General features: G+C 40.6%; 1 pseudogene; it reads right to left on the bottom strand.

Annotated features, from left to right (window-relative positions):
* LOC148134897 (putative G protein-coupled receptor 139) overlaps positions 1-12,039 on the bottom strand; it is a 36,924-nt pseudogene extending 24,885 nt beyond the window's left edge.
* Between the last annotated feature and the right edge of the window lie 3,575 nt (positions 12,040-15,614).

Here is a 15,614-nt window from a genome sequence, read left to right as displayed (position 1 = left end):
ATGTTTGCAATCGCAGTCCTATTCATGCCTTTTGTAGGGTTTGGTGGCCTATTTACTTTGAAGAGTTGTGTAGTGGTGGTGATGAGGGTGGGTAGTTCGAAGGAATCCCCATTTAAGCTCAGTGATAGTTGTGAAAAAGTAGTTTGATGTCAGATGATGGTGGGGTGATCATCTAGGGGTAGATAGGAAGACGTGTCCGAGAACTGGCCCTCGGTTTCAACAAGTTAGAGCACATTTAACTTTGTCTACTCTGGTCACTCTCACAATGTGTTCTCCTCTGCATGGGTGAGACAAAGAAGAGACTTCCTGATTGTTTCACCAAACACCTACATTTTGTCCGTAAAAAATGACCCTGAGCTTCCAGTTCCTTACCACTTTAACCCCATTGCCGTCTTCCCATTTCAGCAGTTCTATCCTAGACTTGCTGCGATGAACCAGGCAAGCTCAATGCAAGCTGCAGGAGAAAAACCTCATCTTCTTTCTCGGTATCTTACATCCTTCCAACTCAAAAATGGGATCGACAATTTCAGAATATAAACACCCACCTTCATGTCAATTACCCACTTCACACACTTGGATCCCATTTTTTCAGGAGTGCAGAAGCACAGCTAGACGAAAGGGAGGACTGCAGTTGCTGGAAACGAGAGTCAACATTAGAGTGGTGCTGGAAAAACACAGCAGGTAAGGCAGCATCCGAGGAGCAGCAAAATCGACGTTACGGACAGGAGAACTTCATCAGGAGAACAGCCACCCCATTTTCAATATATGAAAATAAGCATTTTCCGCATGTATTACCATAAGATTTACCTCGTACTCTGATTAACATCAGCAGTCACTTTGTTAGCCTTTCCCTTTGTATCCCTCCTACTCTATCTCTTTCGACATCATTTCCATGTATTCTGTAAACTCTCCCAAACAATCCCACCCTACATTATCAGTAGAAATGCCATCATTTCCCAGCTGGTTTAAGTTATGTCAAAAAGGTCACTACTTTTTTTCACCAGACGCTGCCAGACCTATCTCATTTCTCCATTACTGTCTGTTTAGGTGTCAGATGGAAGTTCTGAAGATCAGCCGCATCTGAAACAGCTCACGGACCGAGGAGACTCCTCCTCATGTACCTTCTGTCCACAACAATGGGGAAGCCCAGTGCATCTGGATAAAAACCAAAACAGTGAAGTGGATGGTCCACTAGCATGTTGTAATGATGTCATCAGTATCACATTCGCAGTCTTCATCCAATTCGATTTACACCACGTGAGTTTAATATAAAATATGTGAGCAGAATAAGACCACTTAACCCATCAAGCACGGTCTGCAATTCGATAACTGCTAATCGACTTCTAAAATCCATTCTCGTACCTTCCCCCTGTAACCCTCGACTTCGTTTCTACTCAGAGCTGAAAATGTGTTGCTGGTAATGCGCAGCAGGTCAGGCAGCATCCAAGAAGCAGGAGAATCGAAGTTTTGCGCATGAGCCCTTCTTCAGGCTCATGCCCGAAACGTCGATTCTCCTGCTCGTTGGATGCTGCATGACCTGCTGCGCTTTTCCAGCAACACATTTTTCAGCTCTGATCTCCAGCATCTGCAGTCCTCACTTTTTCCTTTCTACTCAAGAAACTATCTGTCTCTGTCTTAATAGTATTCAACAAATTTGCCTCCGTAGCCCCCTGTGGCACTGACGCACACCATATGGCCGTAGAAATTTCTGTACAACAATGTTCAAATGGGTTTTCGTTCACTCTGAGGTTGTGCTCTGCATCCTGATTTCTCTTATTCAGTGAATTACCTTCTTCACCATCGAGGCCTCTCTGTATTTGGTAAGCTCAAATTAGATCCTTTCTCAACGTTCTAACCTCCAAAATGTACAGAAAGAGAGATCACAAACACTGCTCATATGAAAAGCCCCTGTGAACATCGCTGAATGATTTGAAGGAAAAAAAAACTGAACGCAATAGGAACGGCAAAGTTATAGGTCCTGAATTCGTGCAATAAAACTAATGATTTTTGCAGCAAGGTAAGCCATTTCCCTGGCCAACACAAACTCTGATATCTGATCAAAAACGTAGAAAATTGTACAAATGGTCTCGGCTCCTAAAAGGAAAGTACGTCCATTCTGATCAATTTCCAACCTGTCAGTGCCATTACAATAGCCAAATTGGTGGACGTTCTCTTTGACACAGCTGCCAAAGCAGCACATGCACAAAAATTACCTACTCCGTGGGATTTCTGACAGGTCCGCACGTGAATGCGGTATTTTGATGGAAATATGTTTGAATTACGAATCCAGAAAACCGGGGCAATGCTGCTGCAGCTGCTGAAAGTTAAAATCATTCTTAAAATCTGAAATTTCAAAAGCTGGAATCAGTAATAGTGACCTTAAAACAATGTCGATTGTTCATAACAATTTCATTCCTCGAATGTCTTTAAAAACGTCAACTTATTGTCCTTCCTGGTCAGGTCGAAAAGTGACTCCAGACACACAGAGATTTGCTTAAATCAAAGGCACCCTCTTGCCAAGCACGACATTCGATTATACTAAACTGGTCGAAGTTCTAATAGGATGAAACTGGACAGAAGACCTGGAACTGCTCTAGATGGGGCGGCACAGTGGCACAGTGGTGAGGTACTGCTGTCTTACAGCATGGGACCTGTGGTCGACTCCAGCCTCGGGCGACAGTCTGTGTGGAGATTGCACGTTCTCCCGTGTCAGTGCGGGTTTCCTCTGGGTAGTCCGGTTTCCTCCCACAGTCCAAAGATATGCAGCTTATGTGAATTGACCATTCCAAATTGCCCGTAGTGTTCAGGGATGTGTAGGTCATGTGTATTAGTCCGACATAATTGTAGAGTAAAAGCCTAAGCAGTTGGCTTGGCCGAGTTACTCTTCAGAGGGTCTGTTTGGAGTATTGGGTCGAAGCGCCTGTTTCTACACTGTCAGGATTCTAGACATCAGACAACGAGAAATAGAAACCCAGACATTTCGAGCCTGTACAGGCCACTTTCCACACATCTGAGAGCTTGTAACAACATTTTAAGCGTTTTTCAAAATACTACAAAGAAACATTGGGAAAGAAGTATTGAACACAATGAGCCTCCTGCCCTGCCTCCTGCAATTTTGTTCATGGTTGTCCACCTCCTCAATACATTTTTAAACACAACATACACATCATTTTCATGAGTATAGGAATCAAAATGTAGAAATTCGGAACTGGCCGATTGAAGCTTGTATCCCATCATCTAAAATGATTGGTAAGCCTCGACCACAACACCATGTTCCTGCTTTCTCCCCATCCCTGTCGTATCGAGAAATGCATCTACTGTGTTCTTATTTATATTCAATACCCTGGACTCGACAGATTTATGTGGGGGGTACATTCGCAGCTAATCAGTGTCTGAATTTAGAAAGTACTGCACATCTCAGTACAAATTGGCTTGTCTTAGATACTAAGTCTGTGACCCCTTGATATATACCTAACAGCCATCCCTGTATCCAATCTGTCCATCCCTGTCAGAGCTTTTATTTTATGTTTCAGTGTTTCTGCCTATTGTTATTTAGTGTAGCGAATGCACACTTGGTCGAACAAGTCTCTTTTCACAAGTCAAACCTGGAATCCCAGCGATCTGGTCATTCCTGCTGGTCATTCAGCCTGTGAAAGCTTTTGCCTTTATTAGGTAAACATGACATGGACGTGCCGGTGTTGGACTGAAGTGGGCAATGTTAAAAATCACATTATACCAGGTTAAACACCAAACTGGTATATTTTGTTCCCATACACTGTTTGCTCTCAGCTGCCACATTCTGAATCCAAGTTTGTATATTTTTAGATTCGATTCCCTACAGTGTGGGAATAGGTCCTTCAGCCCAACAAATCCACTCCGATCCTCCGAAGAGCAACCCACCAAGACCCATTTCATACATTCACCCCTGACTCATGCACCGAGTACTACATGCAATTGAGCTGACCAAATCATCGAACCTACACATCCTTGGACTGTGGGAGGAAACTGTCGCACCCAGAGGAAACACACACAGACATGGGGAAAATGTGAAATCTCCTCACAGACAGTTGCTCGTTGCGGGAATTGATCCTGGGTGCAAAGCACTGTGTGTCAGCAGTGCTGACCACTGAGCTACCGTGCTGCCCTCTCATATTACCGCACTCTAATGTGATTTTACATAAAACAGTAAGTGTGCTGGTGGGGTTTTGACAAATAATTTCTGAAAATGAAGGTATATTACATATAATTGATATCCTATTAGTTATTGTTACAGGCCAAGCCAACCCATCACAAAATATATGAGGAAGCTAGATTACCACTGTACTTCTTTCATATTTCCAAAGCTGTATTCTGTGAACGATGAGAACTTAAGAAGATATTAATTTGAGGGACAGCAAATTATATCTAGGGCAGGTGCAAGGGTGAGTTAATTGGGAGGAGCTGTTATCAGGCAACTCCACATTTGACATGTGGGTGTTTTTCAAATCAATGCACAGGATTAGTATAGAGTCATAGAATCACAGAGATCTATAGCATGGAAACAGACGCTTCTGTCCAACACGTCCAAGCCAATCAGATATCCCAACACAATCTAGTCCCACCTGCTAGCACCCGGCCCATATCCCTCCAAACTCTTCCTATTCATATCCGCATCCAAATGCCTCTGAAATGTTGCAATTGTACCAGCCTCCACCGTTCATTCCATACACGTACCACCCTCTGTGTGAAAAGGTTGACCCTTAGGTCTCTTTTATATCTTTCCCTTTTCACCCTAAACCTATGCCCTCTAGTTCAGGACTCCCCAACTCCAGGGAAAAGACGTTGACTATTTACCCTATCTTTGCCCCTCAGGATTTTGTAAACCTCGATAAGGTCACCCCTCAGCTCCCTGGAAAACAGCCCCAGCCTGTTCAGCCTCTCCCTGTTCCACAAATCCTCCAACCCTGGCAATATCCTTGTAAATCTTTACTGAACCTTTTCCATTTCCACAATATCTTTCCGATAGGAAGGAAAGCGGAATTGCATGGAATATTCCAACAGTAGCTTAACCAATGTCTTGTACAGCCTAACATGACCTGCCAACTCCTGTACTCAATACTCTGACCAGTAAAGCAAAGCATACCAAACGCCTTCTTCACTGTCATAAGAACCTGCGACTCCACTTTCAAGGAGATATGAACCTGCACTCCAAGGTCTCTTTGTTCATCAACACTCCGTAGAACCTTACCATTAAGTATATAAGTCATTCTAAGATTTGCTTTCCCAAAATACAACATATCGCATTTATCTGAATTAAACTCCATCTGCCACTTCTCAGCCCATTGGCGCATCTGGTCAAGATCCTGGTGTGATCTGAGGTAACCCACTTCGCTGTCCACTACACCTCCACTTTTGGTGTCATCTGCAGACTTACTAACTGTACATCGTATACTCAAATCCAAATCATTTATGTAAATAAACAATATTAGAGGACCCAGCACCAATCCTTGTGGCACTCCTCTGGTCACATGCCTCCAGTCCGAAGAAACAACCCTCCACCACCTCCCTCTGTCGTCTACATTTGAGCCAGTTCTGTATCCAAATACAGAGTTCGTCCTGTATTCCGTGAGATCTAACTTTGCTAATTAATATCCCATGCAGAACCTTGTCGAACGCCTTACTGAAGTCCATAGAGATCACGTCTACCCCTCTGACCACATCAATCAACTTTGTTCCTTCCTCAAAAAAGCTCAAATCAAGTTTGTGAGACTTGATTTCCCACGTACAAAGCCATGTTGACTATTGCGAATCAGTGGGGAATTCAATGAAGGTAACAACATTTAATGTCAACTTGCGGAGTTGAAATTTTCTCTATTTTGCGATTGTTAGTGCCTCGCATTTGTCTAGCGTGCATGTTACCCACCAACTGCCAGCTCAAGCCTGTTGCATTTGAACATGGACTGTTTAGTACCGGAGGAATCGTGAATGTTGAACACATCACACTCAGCAGAGAACATCCTGACTTCTGACGTCATGATGGAAGGAAGGTCAGAAATGAAACAGCAAAATATGTTTGGGCCTAGTTACTACATGCAGAACGTTGCAGATATGGTTTGGAGCAAGAAAAATGACATCAAACACCAACAAAGATCTTGATACATGTCAGAGAAGACCATAACTAGTGGAGAGCTGCCCCTGCGTGGATTTATCACTTGCTGTATAAATGTTCTGGATGTCTTTCCGTGACTCTCTAAAGACCAGTAGGCCATCCAGATATTTTGCACAGATCATTATCTCAGCCACAACTTTGTTCATGAGTATTTGGAATGTGGCTGAATGTGAAGTTCTTCATTCCAAAAGGCATCATTTCAAATTGAGAGAGTCCATTTGCGGTTTCAAACGCAGAAACGTCTTTTGCTTTCTCTGATAAACCCTGACCCTAAGCCTAACCTTAACCCTAATCCTGACCCTAACCCACGCAGTAAGTCCAACTTTGTAATGTAACTTGCTTATCCAACTTTTTCTTTCCAGCCCTCCAAACTTCGAATTGTGTGTGAGCCTGATTTGTAATGGCATTGATCTTTCGGTAGTCCACACAAAATCGTTGAGTCCCTTCAGGTTTGGGAACTAACACGATCCGAAAACTCCAGTCACTCTGACTCAGTTCGATGATATAACCGACAAGAATCGCATCCACTTTCTTCAGGACATGTGTGACTTTGAAAGGTTTAAGTCTGTGTTGATTTACCGGAACAGCATTCCATACTTCCACCTTAGGCGCAATGGTATTAGCCCTCCCCATCTTAGTGCTGCATATGTCCTCATACTGCTGCAACAAACCTTTCATCTGGGTTCTTCTCTCCTAAGACAGATCGTTCACTAACCTAACCCATTCCTCAAGGACTTCCTCATTCTTTAACGTATTTTGAGGCACATCAAACTCCATGGAATCTGAATTTGATTCGTCATGCTGCGGGGTAGTAACTAACACCTGTTTGCCAGTTCCTGGTGTCTTTTAAAACAAGTTTCACCTTATTCACGTGATGTATCCGATTCGGTGTTTTTTCTATTCGGCATAGATTTTTCCTTGCCTGATAGTTACCTGGTTTAACTTTTTGTCCATTTGATAGGGTTCACTAAACCTAGCTTTGAAGGGCTCTCCTACCACTGGTACAATACTAATATGCATTCCAGTTGGAAAACGTCCACATTTCAGAGTTTTCATCTGCCACTTGCTTCATTCTGTGCTCTGCCGACTTCAGGTCCTGTTTAGCTCACTCAGCTACCCGAGTCAATCTCTCCCTCACCTCAGAAACATAATCAACGTGTAAAATCTCCGCCCTCCATCCTGTCAATTGTTCTTTAATTAATTTCACTTAATTAATTTCAAATGACCTCTCACCTCATGCCCAAGTATCAACTCAAAGGGACTAAACTGAAAGATTTGCCCAAGGTTTCTCTTATAGCAAAAAATATGTATTGAATACCTATATTCTGATCATTCGGGTAATCCTGACAGTACACTTTTAACGTGGTTTTCGGGGTCGGATGCCAACTTTCCAAAGCTTCCCAGGATTGAAGATGATACGCATTTTATTTAAAATGCTATATCCCTAAGCTATCCATGCCTTCCTTCAACAGCTGAGCAGTAAAATTAGAGCCTGGGTCGGGCTGAATCTCTCTCCCTAGCCCATACTGAGTGAAGCAACCCATTAACTCCTTTGGCAACATTTTACATTAATTTTCTGTACTGGAATTGCTTCCAGAACTCTGATAGACACATCCTTTATTGTTAGCAAGTGCTGTTTCTCTCTCTTAGTTTTAGGAAGTGGAACTACATATTCAATCATAATTCACTTGAAAGATTTTTTGAATGCAGTAATTGGCAACAAAGATGTCATTTTGTTTTTACTGCCTGTCACTTACCTATCATTTGGCATGTATGACATGTATTTCAAAATGCAACAACATCCTTGTGTAGACCAGACGAACAGAAATGCTTTTGACCCTTAGTCAGAGGTTTCGTTAAAACTCCGTGACCTCCTACTGGTAGTTAATGTGCGACACATAACACTTGCTGCCTGTATGCTTCTGCCAACATAATCTGGAGCACTTCTGCCCATTTCCCCTTTGCACTAGCCTGCCGTGGTCTCCCTTTTCATCTTAGGATTCAATCCTTAACATAATGAACCGCAATAATACATTCTGACTCATTTCCTGAGGATGCATTATATGTCTATATATGTGTGTGCATGCGCATGTGTGTGTGTGTGTACATATAATGTATATGTGTGCGTATATATACATATCTATACAGTCATATACACACCGATTAACAGATCAGACGATCATTAGTCACTGTACAAAGCAAATGCTAAAGAGAAAGATGAAGAAATTGTGTTTCATTTAGCGGATGCACTGTTCAATATAATGCTGCTGGAGAAATCTGAACAGGCAGAGGATCAGGCAGATGTGCCCCGACCTGAAAGGCTGATGGATTTACAACAGAATAACGAGACAATAAAACTTATCTTTAATTGTCTCCGCTCTCTGTTGTAAGTCGATTAGCCTTTCAGGTCGATGCAGTTTTGCCTGACCTTTTGGCTGTACAGGGATTTTTTTCTCCGTCCATTATACATCAATGTGTGTTAGCTAATTGAACCTTAATTTCTTCGTCTTTCTCTTCGTTTTAACTTCCTGCTGTGACTTATGATTGTGGGACCTTGTTAATATCCACTCTGGAAAAACTCCTGTGTATTTTTTATTTTAACTCTTTCGTTCCCTGGTTTTCTTTTGGCACCTCCACAACAAGGGGTATCGGTTCCACCTTACAAACCACTAAATCGTTCCCAAGATCAAACTGTATTCCTGGAACTGATGCTGTGTCAATCACTACCCTGTTACTTTCCTAATATTGAGTTGGCACTCATTCGGTGTCACTCTTTCGGTGACAGGACAGAAAAAGTGCAAATATATTTATGTTTTATTATTAGAGTATCTCTGAAACTTAAAACTTTTTTTCCCTCCCCCTTTCCCCGCCCCCCCCACTTCTTTCTGAGTAAACTTGACTCACAGAGGCGATGTCTTTATACAGATCAGGCACCAAATCCCCTACGCAGCCTCTTCCGAGGCTGTGCACTCTCTTTGGTAAACAATTACCAGTGCTCTCTGCACATTTCTTTCTGTTGTACAGGTTCTCCTCTTCCCCCAATTTCTATTGCTCACAGGATGAAATACTTGCATGAAATACATGCTAAAGTTTGCCTATTTGTACTAATGCATATTCATCTGACACCCCTGTCGCCTTTCTCATTCCTGAACTTGTTGTTCATCCACATGAATACTTTTAATCTCTCAGAGCCTCATAGATCTTATCAATTCTTAAGGGCCACACCTAAATATCAAAATTGCTATTTTTCATTCTTTTGATATCAAAATGAATCTGTACTGGTTCCTTCTTTCTGTCTCTGAACCGTTGTCTATATGCTTCTGTTACCAATTCATAAGCATTCAAAATAGCGTGTTTGAGATCTGCATAAACTCTTGACCCCTTAGCTGATAGCGCTGCAAATGCCTCACGAGCTCCACTGACCTCTTGTGTCTGAACTAACAATACCCACAAGTTATCTGAACACTGGATCTGCTGATCCACGTTGTCAAAGGAAGTAACTAAGGCTTCGACATTTTTCTCAACAAAAGGTGAAAAAGCTTTCACAAAAATGTATACATCACTACTTTCTCTCTTCATCTTCATCCTATTAACTTAACTTCCCCAGCTAATTTGCAACTTTTGAATTTCAAATTCTCTCTTTCATTCTCTTTCTCTTTCATTTCTCATGACTCTGCATTCCCTTTCTTTATTTTCTAACTGAATTTGTCTCAATTTTAATTTCGGTTTTTCTAACTCTTCTGCGCTTGTTTGTTTCTCTAACACACCTAACTGCTTGACTAACTCAATTAAAATTTCAGCTTTCCTTTTGTACCTGTTGAGATCCAAATCTAACCTAATTGCAAATTCTAAAAGTATAGCTTTCTCTTTCTTTCTAAACTTCCTTCCCAAATTTGGGATTCATCTTTAAACCCCATCTTTAAACCTCTTTATCAATCTTAAAATACATTTTCTCACTTATGATTTAACCAATCATACGTAACTGTATGAAATACATTTTCTCACCTACGTTTTGTTTAAAGTTCTAGAACATGTATCGGCAAATGCTTAAATTTGCTGGGATTTTGAACAACAGGTCTTTTCAAATCTCTCCAAATCTCAGACTGTATTTGTTTAACCCTGTCCCAATTATAGACTGGAGCCCCCAAATTGTGATGACATGGTGATTACATCCTCTGTTAATTCAACCAAACACCCAGAAATACTTACCTCACCTCGCAATCTGTTAAATTATGATTGATAGAGAACGGACAAATTCTACTATTTAAGAAAAATAATATCCATTTATTCTTTAACTAAAATAGTGAGCATTAAACTAAAACGGAACACAACTCCAAGCCCACCTTTCTCTTAACTCCTTGTTATCTGTCTCCAACTCTACACCAATATATTTTTCCATAAGATAAATATAAAAATTACATCAACTTAATTCAAAATCATACAATGACTGTTATCGTCGGTCTTTTCCTTCTTCCGGTTGAATATCTCCCTGGGTTGTCTTCTTCCTTTTTACTGTAAGATGTATCATATGAAAAGATGCATTTGATTGAGAATGTTGCAAATTGTCTCGATGGCAGTTATTCTCTCGCTGGCCGTTATTCGGTTCCTCTTACAAACTGTCTGTTTTTTTAATTAAACCCCCAACACTATATTGTCTGATTGGTTCGATGTTGACAAAAGCATTAAATTCAATCTCGATTGGGTCTTCTTATTCTGGGATATAATTTAAACTGATTGGTTAAGTTCCCAATTGTTGTCAAACCATCAACCAACTCAAGTTATTATTTCGCAGCCAAATCGTATATATTTTCAATTTTTCAGTGCACTCTGACACTGCTCGTTAGGATTACGACGGGTGTTTGTAAGCTGTCATTTCAGAATAACATTCATTCTCTCTCTCACAGGTAGAGTACAGACCTTAAGCTTCATAATAAGTGCTATTACTGAAATTAGTTTTCATTCTAAATTTTATTGTTTGAACTTAAGTTCTGCCATCAGCTGCGGTGAAATTTAAATTTTTAATTAGTTAACTCTGAACTATCTGTTCAGTGGAATTGGTATTCTGACGTGATATCCATGTTCTGAAGTAACTGTAGAGACAAGCACAAGTTTGCAGTCTCAGTATTGAAAACTGAAAGAGTGGCCAGAACAGAACTGGAAACATAATGTCTGTATTTTTTAATCACTGATGCTGGGTTATTTAACAATAACACGGAGGCAAGAGGTGGAGACCAGGAATATTACTGGGATAGTAATGAACAGGTTTTATGACAGAGAAAATACCGAGATATGCGTCAGGTCAGGGCAAAAGTGAACCTTGAGGATTTGAACAATCTCCTTCCTCCTCAGGTGTTTGTAAGTGAAGGGTATGAAATTCATAGAAAAGGGGTGGAGTTTGTGTTTGAAAATGAAGATAATAGCTACGTAACAAAAATGGAAGCTGCTAAAAATTCTCAGAAGATATGTAGAGAGAAATCAAATTGAATGTTTCGGGTGGAGTGACCCTTCCTCTGAGGAATAGTCCAGGCATGCTTCCACTGATCTTACACATATGTTGCCAGGTCTGCGAAGATCTTCGAGCAAATTTTATTTTTGTCTTTTATTTACAATCTCCGCAGTTATTTGGGTTGTACAATAGGTCTTTTTTGCCAAACATAGGTAACATAAATTTTAATAACCTTCACAATGTTTGCAGAAGTAATAAATGAAAACTTACCAGGAACACCAACAATAGCGAGGATTGGATAATAACCCACTTGGATAATCATCAGCACAGCTTCTATCCGCAATCCTAACCATGCCCAATCGCGAGAAAGGTAGTAAAGACCCCAGGACAAACTCCTGTCCATGCTTGTAACATTCTGATCTATTGATCTCAGATTCTTATCCATGGCTGCAACATTCCCGTTTATTGATCACAGATTCTTTCAACTCTCGTCCTGGAGCTGCTGATGCCTGTCAATGTTGGAGATAATAGCCCTGCTGCTACTGCGGGAAAACTGATTGAAATGAGTCTCTTATTAATAGAACACGGAATCCCTCCAGTGACAAAATTCCATTGAGACTGGCATTGATCACAGTCACTGAACAAATAGCTCCAGTCAATTCCTTTCAATGCACAGCATTTTATTCCACAATAATACCTGGTCTGGGTTAATTACCACAAAATTGAAATTGTTCCAGCGAGGTTTGTGATGAGGGAGAATGATGGATGCTTACTTTTCACAGGTGAGATGAGATGATTCTGCTGGTTTGTACACACGCAATACCGCTGTACCCGCAAAAACAAAATCAATAGCTTTTTCTCTTTCTATGCTGATATTTCCTCGGTGGAAATGCTGCCAATTAGGGAAGGTCTGTGGTTGCAATTGTCTACACAGAAGAAGTGTAGATTTAATGATCAAAGCGCATGAACCCATCAGGTTTGTCTTCAGACTGAGGTCACAATACGTTCCTCTCACTGCATTAATAAAGGCAGCGTTGTTTCTTAACTCACAATACGCTTCAGTACAATTTCAGCGAATCTTTTCTTGGAATCAGTTTGATTTAGAGCAATGACTTTTGGATGTTTTGACCTGACTGCGAAGACAAACGTGATACGTTCACCTACCTTCATATTTTAAGCCAATGGATTAAAGAGTCAGAGACATTTAACAGTCTCCGTTTGCTGAGATTTGTGAACAGCAATTTCTCCGACATTCTATGTGTTAAAAGATATGACATGAGACTCTGAATTTAAACATATTACACTACCATGCATTCACTGTGCAAAGGACTAGATCGCACATAATTTTCCAAAGCAATTCGGGAAGTACAAATACTTTAGTCAATAATCCAATTTTCTCTTTTACTTTATCGCTTCATCTATACATTTTCTCTCCATCTCATAAACAAATTCTCACACTCATCTCTGTGTCCCATCTCTCTTGCCTCCCCCTCTAAGCTTTGTACTATCGATCAATTTTTTTTTATCACGATGCATGTTTCCTCCCGCCATCATTCACATTTGCTTTCTCCTCAACGTCAAATTCTTCAAGAACGAAATGCAGTAAGAAAACAAGGAGATTAGGAAGACTAATGATTAACAGTGATTATGCCCCCATGTGAAATATTCTGCTTATTTCTAGGCACCACAAAGGATGGGAAGGAACCAAGAGAGATTGCAGAAACGATTCACAGGGTGGAGGAATGTTAGTCAATTTTACAGAATGAGGAAGTTGGGATATGGTTGCAAAAAGGAAGATTGAAAGAAGATATGGTTGAACCGTTCAAACTTTTGCCAGGTTTGTCCATGATCGACCAAGAAAAATAACATATCCCAAATATTGACAGAATGAAGAGCCAGCGGCAACACATATTGTTCGATTGGTAAAAGATGCGAAATACACAGGAGTGGAACCTTCAAAGCGATATATATTTTGCATGCGCTGCATAGACAGAGAGAGTACAGAATCAAGTCAAATCATGGAATTGAAGAAGATAATTGAATTATTATGAAAGAAAGAAATGTGCAGGACAACAGGGACAGCTCAGGAGGGAGATAGAAAGGATACAGCTCAGTCTGAGCTTGAGCGGATGCGAAGTGTTAATGACCAACATCTTCGTGTAATGATGTACATTAAATGCTTTCAGAACCTGGGGAGATGGTTGTCATTATAAATAAATAATGCTGCAGCTGTACAAAAATCTGGTGTGGCCACATTTGGAGTATTGTGGACGGTTATGGTCACCACATTACAGGAAGTATGTGGAAGCTTTGTAAAGGGTGCAGAGGAGATTTACCAGGATGTTGCCTGGTGTGGAGAGAAGGTCTTACGAGAAAAGGATGAGGGACTTGAAATTGATTTTATTAGAGAGAAGAAGGTTGAGAGGCGACTTAATTGAGACATAAAAGATAATCAGAGGGTTATATAGGTTGGTCAGTGAGAGCCTTTTTCCACGGATGGCGATGGCTCGCACAATGTGGCATTGCTTTACATTGTGGGGTGATAGAAAAAGGTCAGATGCCAGAGGTGGCTTCTTTACTCAGAGAGTAGTAAAGGAGTGGAAAGCACTGCCTGCAATAGCAATAGACTCTCCAACTTTAAAGGCATATAATTGTCAATTTACAGGCATATGGACAAGAATGGAATAATGTTGGTTAGTTCGGCTTCAGATTAGTTCTGCAGGTCGGTGCAACATTGTGAGCTGATGGGACTGTACTGCGCTTTAATGCTCTATGTTCAATTTCTAATGAAATGGATTTCCTGAGGTTCGAGCATTTAAGACAAATTAACAAATTACTCTTTTGTTCTAACTTCAATAAAAAGCAGGCACCGATATGATACAAGTTACATTGGCTCAACAGCCTGAATTGTTGGAATCATTTCAACATCTCGACTTGTCAATAAAAGCAAAACACTCGGGATGAAATAAATCTACAATGAGAAGAGAAAGTGATGGAGATGATTAGATCACAGCAGCTCAGAACACATATCAAAAGAAACTGAATTTGAACATATTGGAAGTAATATGAACATTTTGTGCCACAACGCGACGTTCGACTCAAGAAGTTAAATCTGTTTCTACTGCACAAATGCTGCTAAAATTGCTGAGTTTCTCCAAAACATTCGATTTCTATATTGTCCTTTCTGGACGATGCCAAAGCGTCTGATTTTAACAAGAACAATGAAGTAATTATTTCAGTTGACTCGCATGCATTAGGCTATGAACATTGAATTACAAATTATGAAATTTATATATTGGAAAGGTTCCTCAATATGGACGACATACCACTTTGTGATTACGTGCCATAAAAATGTTGAACCCAGTACCTCTGACATCACACATTCAATCTCCTGAAAACAACTAATTGAAAATGATAGGGAAGAAACCCTCAATGTAATGTCGGCTGGGGTCACACTCATTCAGAAAGGTCTTACTTGTATGAGAGCTAAAGCGAAATGTTAAAATATAAAACATCTTATTATTTTAGTATGAGATATTCTTCGTGTGTTTTGGAAGCAACGAGCAAAACAAAAGTTGATTCATCATCTCCAACAGCTCTGCCGAATGTGATGGAAAGCTACCATTTTGAACCTCTGTTCAGGGACACACACTCAACTCAAAATGACTTCAGAAGATTAGCTGTAACAATAAAGAGAAAAAAATACAGTGCATGGCTTATTTAAGCAATTTGCTCAAGAGGATTGGTGAGATTTGTTCTATTTGTGATGAGGATGTTTGATTAAGCATCATCACAGAAACGCCGGTAAAAACAACTCGACTCTGTAGCACGGGGAGCAAGTGCCATCCTGTTCACTGTGCATCAACCTGTTGGCTGTTCCTAAGGGGCGTTGCTAATTTCGACTGCAACATTCAACGATCTGTATTAGCAACATAAGAATCAGCAGCTTCCATCTTTTTAGTTGTAGACTGAAAATGGAAAGGGGAAACCAGATAAATTAGGGGAAGTGGTGTGATACAC

This window comes from Chiloscyllium plagiosum, unplaced genomic scaffold, assembly GCF_037043375.1.
Source record: "Chiloscyllium plagiosum isolate Xiang-an unplaced genomic scaffold, Cpla_swu_hap1 HiC_scaffold_52, whole genome shotgun sequence".
Lineage (NCBI taxonomy): Eukaryota > Metazoa > Chordata > Chondrichthyes > Orectolobiformes > Hemiscylliidae > Chiloscyllium > Chiloscyllium plagiosum.
Note: the sequence above shows the minus strand (reverse complement) of the source record. Positions and strands in the feature narration are given on the sequence as shown.